Below are 12928 nucleotides of genomic sequence, written 5' to 3'. Positions count from 1 at the left end.
GGGAGGAAAGTAGAACTTGATGAGGTAACTGTACCTGCTCCCTTATTGGAAAGTAGTTCATCATAGAAACCAGTTCCTGTGACACCTACACCAATTAGTGAGGAAGCTAATGATGATGATCATGAAACTTCAGATCAAGTTACTACCGAACCTCGTAGGTTAATCAGAGTAAGATCTGCACCAGAGTGGTATGGTAATCCTATTCTGGAAGTCATGTTACTTGACCATGACGAACCTACGAACTATGAAGAAGTGATGGTGAGCCCAGATTCCGCAAAATGGCTTGAGGCCATGAAATCTAGGATGGGATCCATGTATGAGAACAAAGTGTGGACTTTGGTTGACTTGCCCGATGATCGGCAAGCCATCGAGAATAAATGGATCTTCAAGAAGAAGATAGACGTTGATGGTAATGTTACTATCTACAAAGCTCAACTTGTTGCGAAAGGTTTTCGACAAGTTCAAGGGGTTGACTACGATGAGACTTTCTCACCCGTAGCGATGCTTAAGTCTGTCTGAATCATGTTAGCAATTGCCGCATTTTATGATTATGAAATTTGGCAAATGGATGTCAAAACTGCATTCCCGAATGGATTTCTGGAAGAAGAGTTGTATATGATGCAACCCGAAGGTTTTGTCGATCCAAAGGGTTCTAACAAAGTGTGCAAGCTCCAGCGATCCATTTATGGACCGGTGCAAGCCTCTCGAAGTTGGAATAAACGTTTTTATAGTGTGATCAAAGCATATGGTTTTATACAGACTTTTGGAGAAGCCTGTATTTACAAGAAAGTGAGTGGGAGCTCTGTAACATTTCTAATATTATATGTGGATAACATATTGTTGATTGGAAATGACATAGAATTTCTGGATAGCATAAAAGGATACTTGAATAAGAGTTTTTAATGAAAGACCTCGGAGAAGCTGCTTATATATTGGGCATCAAGATCTATAGAGATAGATCAAGACGCTTAATTGGACTTTCACAGAGCACATACCTTGATAAAGTTTTGAAGAAGTTCAAAATGGATCAAGCAAAGAAAGGGTTCTTGCCTGTGTTACAAGGTGTGAAGTTGAGTAAGACTCAATGTCCGACCACTGCAGAAGATAGAGAGAAAATAAAAAGTGTTCCCTATGCTTCAGCCATAGGCTCTATCATGTATGCAATGTTGTGTACCAGACCTGATGTGTGCCTTGCTATTAGTTTAGCAAGGAGGTACCAAAGTGGTCCAGGAGTGGATCACTAGAAAGCGGTCAAGAACAACCTGAAATAACTGAAAAGGACTAAGGATATGTTTCTCGTTTATGGAGGTGACAAAGAGCTCGTCGTAAATGGTTACATCAATGCAAGCTTTGACACTGATCCAGACGATTCTAAATCGCAAACCGGATACGTATTTATATTGGATTTTCGAAAGAACACTTTGTGTGCTACCAAACGTCACAACGTAACTTGGTGATTATAAAGGTGCTCTACAGGTGTCTCCGATGGTGTTCGTTGAGTTGGCATAGATCGAGAATAGGATTTGTCACTCCGATTGTCAGAGAGGTATCTCTGGGCCCTCTCGGTAATGCACATCACAATAAGCCTTGCAAGCAATGTGACTAATGAGTTAGTTACGGGATGATGCATTACAGAACAAGTAAAGAGACTTGCCGGTAACGAGATTGAACTAGGTATTGAGATACCAACGATTGAATCTCGGGCAAGTAACATACCGATGACAAAGGGAATAATGTATGTTGTTATGCGGTTTGACCGATAAAGATCTTCATAGAATATGTAGGAACCAATATGAGCATTCAGGTTCCGTTATTGTTTATTGACCGGAGACGTGTCTCGGTCATGTCTACATAGTTCTCGAACCCGTAGGGTCCGCACGCTTAAAGTTCTATGACGATCGGTATTATGATTTTTTGTGTTTTGATGTACCGAAGGTAGTTCGGAGTCCCGGATATGACCACGGACATGACGAGGAGTCTCAAAATGGTCGAGACGTAAAGATTGATATATTGGATGACTATGTTCGGACACCGGAAGTGTTTCAGGAGGTTTCGGACATATACCGGAGTACCGGGGGGTTACCGGAACCCCCCGGGGAGTATATTGGGCCTAATGGGCCTTAGTGGGAGAAGAGGAGGGTGGCCAGGGCAGCCCCCCCCCTCTCTAGTCCGAATTGGACAAGGAGGGGGGCGACGCCCCCCCTTTCCTTCTCTTCTTCTCTCCCTTCCTCTCCTACTCCTACTCCTACTTGGAAGGGGGGAGTCCTACTCCCGGTGGGAGTAGGACTCCTCATGGGGCGCGCCATAGGAGGCCGGCCCCCTCCCCCTCCTCCACTCCTTTATATACAGCGAGGGGGGCACCCCTTGGAGACACAACAATTGATCATTGATCTTTTAGCCGTGTGCGGTGCCCCCCTCCACCATAATCCACCTCGGTCATATCGTACCAGTGCTTAGGCGAAGCCCTACGTCGGTAGCTTCATCAACACCATCACCATGCTGTCGTGCTGAGGAAGCTCTTCCCGGAAGCTCTACTAGATCGTGAGTTCGCAGGACGTCACCGAGCTGAACGTGTGCTGAACGTGGAGGTGTCGTACGTTCGGTATTGAGGATCGGTCGATCGTGAAGACGTACGACTACATCAACCGCGTTGTCATAACGCTTCCGCTTACAGTCTACGAGGGTACGTAGATGACACTCTCCCCTCTCGTTGCTATGCATCACCATGATCTTGCGTGTGCATAGGAAAATTTTGAAATTACTACGTTCCTCAACACATAAGACTTATGGGAAGCCGTGAGGATAATCCTCAGATTACGGGCCCAGTCCACAAAGTTACTTTCCATCATCTTTTATCTTAGCTTTCTCTAGGAACACATTGAAATTTAGGGGAGCTACTGCGCGGGCATTGATCTACAACATAAGTTTGCAAAGATAACTTAGACTTTTGTTCATGATAAATGAGTTCAATTAATCATATTACCTAAGAACTCCCAGTGAAATCAACATCCCTCCGGTTGTCCGTGTGAACACGATCCAAATTCACCAACCCAAGTCTGATCATCATGTGAGATGAGGTGGTTTCAATGGTGAACATCTCCATGTTGATCATATCTACTATATGACTCGTGTTCGACCTTTCGGTATCTTGTGTTCCGAGGCCATGTCTGTACATGCTAGGATCGTCAAGTTTAACCCAAGTGTTCCGCATGTGCAAAATTGGCTTGCACCCATTGTATGCGAATGTACAGACTATCACACCCGATCATCACGTCATGCTTCGAAACGATGAACTTTTGCAACGGTGCACACTTGGGGAGAACACAGTTTTATCTTAATATTTTAGTGAGGGATCACCTTATAATGCTATCGCCGTCCTAAGCAAAATAAGATGGAAAAAGGATTAACATCACATGCAAATCATAAGTAACATGATATGGCCATCAACTTGTGCTTTTGATCTTCGTCTCCAAAGCACGGGCATGATCTCCATCGTCACCGGCGTGACACTATGATCTCCATCATCATGCTGCCATTGGGGTTGCCACGCCAGCCATGCTTCTACTACTATTGCCACCACTTAGCGATAAACTAAAGCATTACATAGCGCTTAATGATTGACACGCATGTCATACAATAATTAAAGACAACCCTATGGCTCCTGCCGGTTGCCGTATGCATCGACATGCAAGTCGATATAAACCATTACAAACATGATCATCTCGTACATCAAATATATCTCATCATGTCTTTGGCCATATCATATCACAACATACCTTGCAAAATCAAGTTATACGTCCTCTAATTGTTGTTGCATGTTTTACGTGGCTGCTATGGGTATCTAGCAAGAACGATTCTTACCTAGGCAAAGCCACAACGGTGATATGCAAGTTGCTATTTAACCTTCTACAAGGACCGCCTTTGTCGAATCCGATTCAACTAGGGTGGGAGAGACAGACACCCGCCAACCATCTTTATGCAACAAAGTCACATGTCTGTCGATGGAACCGGTCTCATGTACGTGGACATGTAAAGTTGGTATGGGCCGCTTCATCCCACAATACCACCGAATCAAGAAAATACCAAGGAAGGAAGCAATCTGAATATCAATGCCCACAAACTCCTTTGTGTTCTACTCGTGATATCATCTATGCATAGACCTAGCTCATGATGCCACTGTTGGGGAACGTTGCATGGGAAACAGAAAATTTCCTACGCTCACCAAGATCAATCTAGGAGATGACCATCTATGAGAGGAGAGATTGCATCTACATACCCTTGTAGATCGCTAAGCGGAAGCGTTAAGAAACGCAGTTGATGTAGTCGAACGTCTTCGCGATCCAATCACGATCCGTCCCGCGAACTCCCAATCCAAGTGCTGAACGGACGACACCTCCGCGTTCAACACACATAAGGCTTGATGATGCCTTCACCTCCTCGATCCAACGAGCGATGGTGAAGTGGTAGCTCGAGTCCTCCGGCAGCACGACGGCGTGGTGGCGGTGGTGGTGGCGAAATATCAGCAGAGCTTCGCTAAGCACTACTAAGAGGAACGTCCAATATATCGATCTTCACCTCCGGACCATTCCGGAGTTCCTCGTCACGTCCGGGATCTCATCTGGGACTCCGAAAAACCTTCGGTAACCACCATAATGACTCAACTATAATTATATCGTCACCAAATGTTAAGTGTGTATACCCTGCGGGTTCGAGAACTATGCAGACATGACCGAGACACCTCTGTGGTCAATAACCAATAGCGGGACCTAGATGCCCATATTGGTTCCTACATATTCTACAAAGATCTTATTGGTTGAACCTCGATGTCAAGGATTCAGCTAATCCCGTATGCAGTTCCCTTTGTCTATCGGTATGCTACTTGCCCGAGATTCAATCATCGGTATCTCCATACCTAGTTCAATCTCGTTACCGGAAAGTATCTTTACTCATTCCGTAATACAAGATCATGTGACTAACTCATTGGTCACATTGCTTGCAAGCTTATTGTGATGTTGTATTACCGACAGGGGCCTGAGATACCTCTCCATCATACGGAGTGACAAATCCTAGTCTTGATCCATGCCAACTCAACATACACCCGCGGAGATACCTATAGAGCACCTTTATAGTCACCCAGTTACGTTGCGACATTTGGTACACACAAGGTACTCCTCCGGTGTGAGTGTTTTGCATGATCTCATGGTCATAGGAACATATACTTGACATGCAGAAAACGATAGCAATAAACTTGACACGATCATATGCTATGTTCATAGTTTGGGTCTTGTCCATCACACCATTCTCCAAATGATGTGATCCCGTTATCAAATGACAACTCATGTCTATGACTAGGAAACCATAGCCATCTTTGATCAACGAGCTAGTCCGGTAGAGGCTCACTAGGGACATGTTGTTGTCTGTGTACCCACACATGTATTTGAGTTTCCAATCAATACAATTATAGCATGGATAATAAACGATTATCATGAACAAGGAAGTATAATAATAACCACTTTATTATTGCCTCTGGGGCATATTTCCAACAACACGCCCATCTTTTTGCAAGCTAATGAACATCTAGTAGAGCTAAAGGAACCATTCCCAAACAAAAAAATTGATGATATTCTTCAAAAAATTCCTACTGATAAGGCACCTGGCCCTGATAGATTTAATGGATCTTACCAAAGCATGTTGAGTCATCATTGCAAAAATATTTCTATGAGCTCATTGATGATTTCTACCATGCAGTGATTAATTTACATCCTATCAATGGGTTATTCCTCACCTTTATTCCCAAGACAGATAACCCTCGAAACGCATTGACTTTAGACCCATCTCACTACTTAACTGCATAATTAATATCATCACCAACCTCCTGGCTGGTAGACATTAGAAAGTTATCCTCATTTGGTCCATACAAATCAATATGAGTTCTTGATTGGCATGGGCATTTGAGTACATTCATCGATGTCAACAATCCAAGATTGCTTGGCATGGGCATTTGAGCACATCATCGATGAACAATCAAAAATAAAGAAATTTTGATTCTAAAGCTAGATTTTTTAAAGGCCTTTAACATGATTGATCATGAAACAATCTTCCATGTCCTACACGCTAGAGGTAATTTGGTGGCAGATGGATTAATTGGATCAAAATTATTTTTAGCACTGAATTTTCCTCAGTGTTGTTAAATGGTGTCCTTGGAAAGCAATGTCAATGCAAAGGGGGTGACGGGGTGAGATGATACGTCTCCAACATATCTATAATAGTGGATGTTGGTTCCAGTAGTATCTAGTGGGATCTGTAAAAGAGTCATGTGATGGCTTCCTTTTGGGTCTGAGGAAACGAGTAGGTGGAGAGGCCGGCCAGCCAGCCAAGGCCTCGGCCGTGGCATGGAAATTAATGGAAACTACTACGTGCAACGTTTATCATTCAACAGGGTGTGGCCGCAACGGATGGTCTTCCCTATTCAGGCATAGGTTTGTATCGATGACACAACGGCAACAAAGTAGAAGCATATCAGGATTCATGATCCCTTGAATGGAGTTCACATTGAAAACTTGTTGCAGGATTTCTGTGCTCTGATTGACATTGTCATCATAAGGTATTGTATAGTAGATAAAGATGCCCACTGTCCTCTAGCCTCTGCCACTCATCCTTCCTATTGTCATAGTGATTTTCTCTATTACTTTGTATTATTCTTAACCTACCTATTAATTTTATTTCAGTCAGATGTGTGTAGTAGTTAGATTGGAGTGGGTCCAGTAATTACTAGGTGTGCATGTTCATGCCCTATAGGTGCTCTTTTGCACTAGTGCTTTCCTCCCATTGATTTATGAAAGTGCAACTATCCCTGGGTGGTTTTGGTAATTCCTAACAACATATAGCTCATTGAACTAATGCTCTTTCAAGATGATCATTTCAGAAAGTTCAATGATTGGCATGGCATGGACTAGGAATGTAGACCCCTCAAAATGCTAAGGACACACATTGGCTCAAGCTCAAGACTCTACATTTTCATTTTAGTGATCGAAGATCACATTGAGTCCATAGGAAAAGCCAATACTATTAAAAGGGGATGAGGTGTTGCTTAATGGCTTGCTTGCTCAAAATGCTTAGTGTATGCTCCAAAAGCCCTCAACCACTTCCTCATATCCACATATGTCCCAAACCAAAAGTCAAACTCGGCCCCACCGATTTGATCTATCCGGCGCCACCGAGTTCACTTGACATAGCCATAGCCAGAAACCCTAATCAGTTCGATCTCACCGATAGTGATCTTGGTCTCACTGAGATGGGATTGCAAACTCTCGGTTTCCCTTTGTAATGTTTCGGTCTAACCGAGATGAGCGATTGGTCCCGCCAGGTTCGCAATGCAAACTCTCTTTTTCCCTTTCATAATGTTTTTGTCTCGCCAAAATGAGCGATTCGGTCCTACCGAGTTTGCCTGACCAACTCTCTATTTGCCTATTATAGAAATTGGTCTTACCGAGTTTATGTGATCGGTTTCACCGAGATTACGTTATGCCCTAACCCTAATGAAATCGGTCCCACTGACTTGATATGTCGACCCCATCGAAAAGCCTAACGTTCACATTTTGAACTGAATCGGTCTGACCGAGTTTCATGATTCGGTCTCACCGAGTTTGGTAAATTGTGTTTAACGGTTAGATTTTGTGTGGAGGCTATTGTCGGTGTCAAAACCGGCGGATCTCGGGTAGGGGGTCCCGAACTGTGCATCTAGGCCGGATGGTAACAGGAGACAAGGGACACGATGTTTTTTACCCAGGTTCGGGCCCTCTCGATGGAGGTAATACCCTACTCCTGCTTGATTAATATTGATGATATGGGTAGTACAAGAGTAGATCTACCACGAGATCAAGGAGGCTAAACCCTAGAAGCTAGCCTATGGTATGATTGTTGTGTATGGAGTTGATTGCCTACGGACTACAACCCTCCGGTTTATATAGACACCGGATAGGGTTAGGGTTACATAAAATCAATTACAATGGTAGGAGATCTTGAATATCCGCATCGCCAAGCTTGCCTTCCATGCCAAGGAAAGTCCCATCCGGAAACGGGATGAAGTCCTCAATCTTGTATCTTCATAGTCCAGGAGTCCGGCTGAAGGTATAGTCCGGCTACCCGAACATCCCCTAATCCAGGACTCCCTCAGTAGCCCCTGAACCAGGCTTCAATGACGACGAGTCCGGCGTGCAAATTTTCTTCAGCATTGCAAGGCGGGTTCCTCCTCCAAGTCCTTCATAGAAGATTGTAAACACCAAGAGTAGTGTCCGGCTCTGCAAAATAAGCTTCCACATACTGCCATAGAGAGAATAATATTAACACAAATCAAATCTGCTGACGTATTCCGCAGTGCGTCATCACACTACGGCCAAGTTCTTTACTCGAATTGTTTTTAATTTTCCACCTAAGCATGTTTTGCGAGGCGGTTTCCTTGGCACGTCCTGTCAAAGCACAGATCATGTGCCCTTTTTACAGGATTCTCATCAATACGGACGTGGGTAACCCAACCGCGCCATTTACCACGGCGCTTGGGAGGCAAGCGAGTTTTATTAGGCAGGTGGGGACGCATAACCGCATTCGCCCATATAAGGGGATAAGGATCCACCCTTTTTACCTATGCCATCTTCCTCCTTTGCCTACCCATCTCATGCGCACTCGAGCTCCAGCGCCCAAGCCCGCACTTCCCACCTCGACCTTCTCCAGCGATGTCCGGAGCGGGAGGCAAGTGGAAGGTCTCCTCCGTCACAGAGGGCGACGTCAAAAAGCTTAGGAAGGCCGGATACTTGTCCAAAGACATCACACATCGGCTTCCCGAGAAGGGGCAGCTCCTCCCCACCCCAAGGCCCCACGAGAGGGTAGTATTCCTTCCCCACTTGCTCCGCGGACTGGGATTTCCACTTCACCCATTCGTCCGGGGGCTCATGTTCTACTATGGCCTGGATTTCCACGATCTGGCCCCGAGCTTCATCCTCAACATCTCGGCGTTTATCATCGTGTGCGAGGCTTTCCTCCGCGTCCGCCCCCATTTTGGCCTCTGGCTCAAGACCTTCAACGTCAAGCCCAAGATGGTGTGCGGCAGCCAGGCGGAGTGCGGAGGTGCCATGGCGGGCAAGATTGCCAACGTCCTGTGGTTCGAGGGCTCCTTCGTAGAGACCCTAAAGGGGTGGCAAGCCGGGTGGTTTTACATCACCGAGCCATGCGATCCGAAATGGATCGCAGCCCCCGAGTTCCGATCCGGACCCCACACGCGGCTCATGTCCTGCAAAGAGACGGGCCTATCGTGGGGTAACGAGGAAGAGGTGACCGGACTAAAGACATGTATCTAGTCCCTGGTAAACAAGCCAATCCGGCTTGTAAATGTAGTCCAGGTCATGCTCGTTCACCGAATCCTCCCGTGTCAACAACGGGACTTTACTCTATGGGAGTTCGACCCGGCACAGCACCGAACCCTTAACAAGCTCTTCGACACGACGTATGAAGACGTCTGGAAGGCGCTAATCAAAGGTGCCGAGGCTCCCGCATCCGCTTCTGAGGACCGCGGATACAGCTCACAGCGTCACGCTAGTGAGGTAAGCTATTTTCACCTTTTACAGGATGTTAAATTTTTTTCATAGTTTGACTCTATGCGGGATCCAAACTCCCTTACCTTTGACAGGCTTGGCGGGTGATATCCGGATCGATTAACTGTCCGGCTCTGCTGCCCGAAGACCCAGCCCCAGCTTTACTAGCGAAGCTGCTGGTTCCGGCGCCTTATGTGGTGCCGGAGAAGAAGGCCAAGAAGAAGAAGGCCACGGGGACTCGAAAGAGTGCCCGTAATGTGGTGGTGTTGGACTCGTCATCCGACGAGTCCGAGACGCTCTCCTCTCGTGAGAACGAGGAGGAAGAAGAAAACTCTCCCCCTCCAGTGGGGGGAGGAAAGAAAAGGAAGGCCGCCCCAACGGGGGAGGTCGAAGGGTCCAGGAAGAGGAAGACCCCTCCGCCGAACTACTCCCTCGACGCCGAAGAGGACAAAGAGAAGTGGCCAGATAAGGCCAAGCGTCCGGCAAAATCATAAGTATTCAGATATCAGAGTAACTCATGACGTTCCTTTGTCGCACAGCTTTCCCTAATGTCGAACATAATTATGCAGCCCGCCCCGGGCCGAACTCAACGAGTCGTCGAGCGGCTCCCTGGATTCATCGAACATGAACTCAGTTCGGCCCGCTGTCTCCCCCCGCACTGCGGACAAAGCCGAAGTGGCGTCGCAACGAGCTCCGGGGCAGGAGGAGGTGGTCCTGGAGGAGATGCAAGGCGACCTCCCAGACCCCAGGAGTAAAGGGGACAAGACCCCCCAGGGCTCCAAGTCCGGCTTTGTGCCGGACACCGCGCCGAAATCTTCAATAGTTCCGGACTGCGGTAGGCGAACTCCTTCCAAGAGGAGCAAGCCTTCTAAGCCGGCGGCCTCCGTCCAACCGGAGGTGCCGGACAATCTGCTGGAGGTGCTTGATGGCGCCTCCATCGACGAGGAGCACCGTACTATTATGAGTACGGTGATCCAGAAGGTTCAGTCCGCCAAGAGCGGACTGAGTGAAGCTTGCGCTAGCCTCCTAACAGGCTTCGAGGTGAGTAAAATATATGTAAAAATATAACCGCATAGACAGTAGCCCCTGATGCTCTGTTTGGCGTTCGGAAAGAAAAGCCGAATAGAGGATCTATTAAATTTTGTAGGAGTCTAACAACAAAGAGTCAATATGTGTATGCAGGCTTCGCTGCTAGCCACCGCCGCACTGACTGCGGAGGTGGGTGCCCTGAAACAGGGCCTCGAGCGGACCGAGCAAGAGCTCGGCCTTGCCAAGTGGCAGCTCGAGGAGAAAGAAGGTAAGAAAATACCTTACAGAAAAAGTGCCTATAAAAAGACGTGATTGCAAAAAATAACAGGATTGTACTGCTTATTGTAGGGGCCACGACTGAGGTGGCGACCCTCAAGCAGGCGCTGTCTGAGGTCGAAAGAAAAGTGGTCGTGGAGCGCACCGAGCGAGAGAAACTTGAGGCCCAGGTCGGCGAGGTGCAGCAAGAGCTTCAGGCTCTCATGAAAAAACATGAGAGTTTGGAGCTTGAGTCAAAGGCACAAGCATCCGAGCTCGCGGCGGCCCTTGAGACTGCCAAGTCTGCCAAGGCCGAAGCCCAAAAGGCCCTCCGAGAGTTGGAGGAGATGAGGAAGATAGCAGCGGGTAAGGTTCTTTATGCAAAGCAGAAATATAAAAGTAAACTACTTGTTACTTACCTGAATCCGGAGCTCTCCAGGGGCATTCGTAGATCTTCCCCGCAGCGTATCCGCCGCCGCCGCATTCTACCGAGCTGAAGAGGGCAGCTCAACGTAGAAGGTGTTCTGGTCTCAGTATGCTTAGGCCGGACACCCTGTGCCCTTGAGCGACCAGCTGAAACAGCTGGTCGAGCTCCACAAGGCGGCCGAACAGGCCATGAAGGGCTTCATAGTTTGGCTGTGGCCCGGAGAGGCCCTGCCTGGGAGCTACTTCGGACTGGTGCGGCGGCTGGTGGAGGCCTGTCCAAGGCTTGAGGTCATCAAGCGCTCCGTCTGCATCGAAGGTGCCCGTAGGGCCCTTGCCCGTGCAAAGGTGTACTGGGGTAAGCTAGACGGTGAAAAGCTTGTGAGGGACGGGCCGCCGCCGGGGAAGGAGCATCGCAAGCCCGAGAACTACTATAAGAATGTTCTTGCGGGTGCCCGCCTTGTGGTGGATGAATGTACCAAGGATGTAATTTTTGAATGAACTCGCTCGTGTTTATCCTGTGCGCTGAAAACTTGTTCATATGCGCTAAGCAATGCTTATTGAATTTAAAATATTATTTTTTGTGCGGCCGTTTATCAAAAATTGAGAGATGGCTAGTCGTCGGCTTCTACCCCCATGCCACTAGTGCTGGGGTGTTCGGGATAAACTTGAGTGCTCTTTTTCCCATGGTTGGGTCCTTCAGGGAGGCTCTCAGCACAACGAACCAGGCAATCGGACTATAATGCTTGAACACTCTCACTTAGCCATAGAACTTTATAATTTTAAATTTTGGCGAAGCCCCTAGTTCGGAAGACCGAGTTCGGGGCGCTATCCACGCCTTGGCCGAACAAAGCCAGCTCCTCGCTCGAAGCGGCATAAGTCTTTAGGGACTCGAAAAACCTCTCGAACAGGGACCGGTCTCTCTCCTCATCGTGACAGTCAGTTTTAGCTTTCTCCATTGAGGTGCTTAACCCAGCTGAACCGGGGCACAATCGCAGTGGTTCTCCTAGTTCTACCTTAGCCGATATAGCGGAACGTAAGGCACCAAAACATAGGAGCCGGGCAAACCCAACTATTGACCCAAATCATGATTCGGAGCCGATGCATATAGTGCTATAAGTTCGGGGTGCCGCACTTGTGAAAGTGTACGGACTTCTCACACCATAATGAGGGGTACTGAAGCCCCTGGCGTGTTTGCCGTACCATGGTGTACGGGTGCGATCATGTCATTTAATAAACATATATATGAAAAGAGGATAATGCAAAAAATAGACAAAAAGCTATGCATTGTTTATAGAGAGGCTATTTATCAAAGCCGAACGATACAAGTAGTGCGATAAGCAAAAAGATATTGGACTATTTAACATGTCTTGATCAGGGGCAGGCCGCGGAATTGTATTCAAAATAGGTATACCGCTCGTAACAGAGACCACCTGGGAGTTCCATAATGCGGCATGGCTTGTCTGCTTCCCTGGATCTTGCATCGTTTGTGCGGCAGTCGAATTGCCGAACAGGTCGTCCGAAGTATGGAGTCCTGAAAGTGAGAAAAAATTAAAAAAAGAATCCGGCAGCCCCTAGTACGTTTTAAGCCATATTTTGGGCGTGTCGTTATTGTGCCCCTTCCCCTGTGCCCA

Source organism: Triticum aestivum, chromosome 5A (genome assembly GCF_018294505.1).
Source record: "Triticum aestivum cultivar Chinese Spring chromosome 5A, IWGSC CS RefSeq v2.1, whole genome shotgun sequence".
Taxonomy (NCBI): Eukaryota; Viridiplantae; Streptophyta; class Magnoliopsida; order Poales; family Poaceae; genus Triticum; species Triticum aestivum.
The sequence above is the reverse complement of the archived record's forward strand: the minus strand, read 5'-3'. Positions refer to the sequence as shown.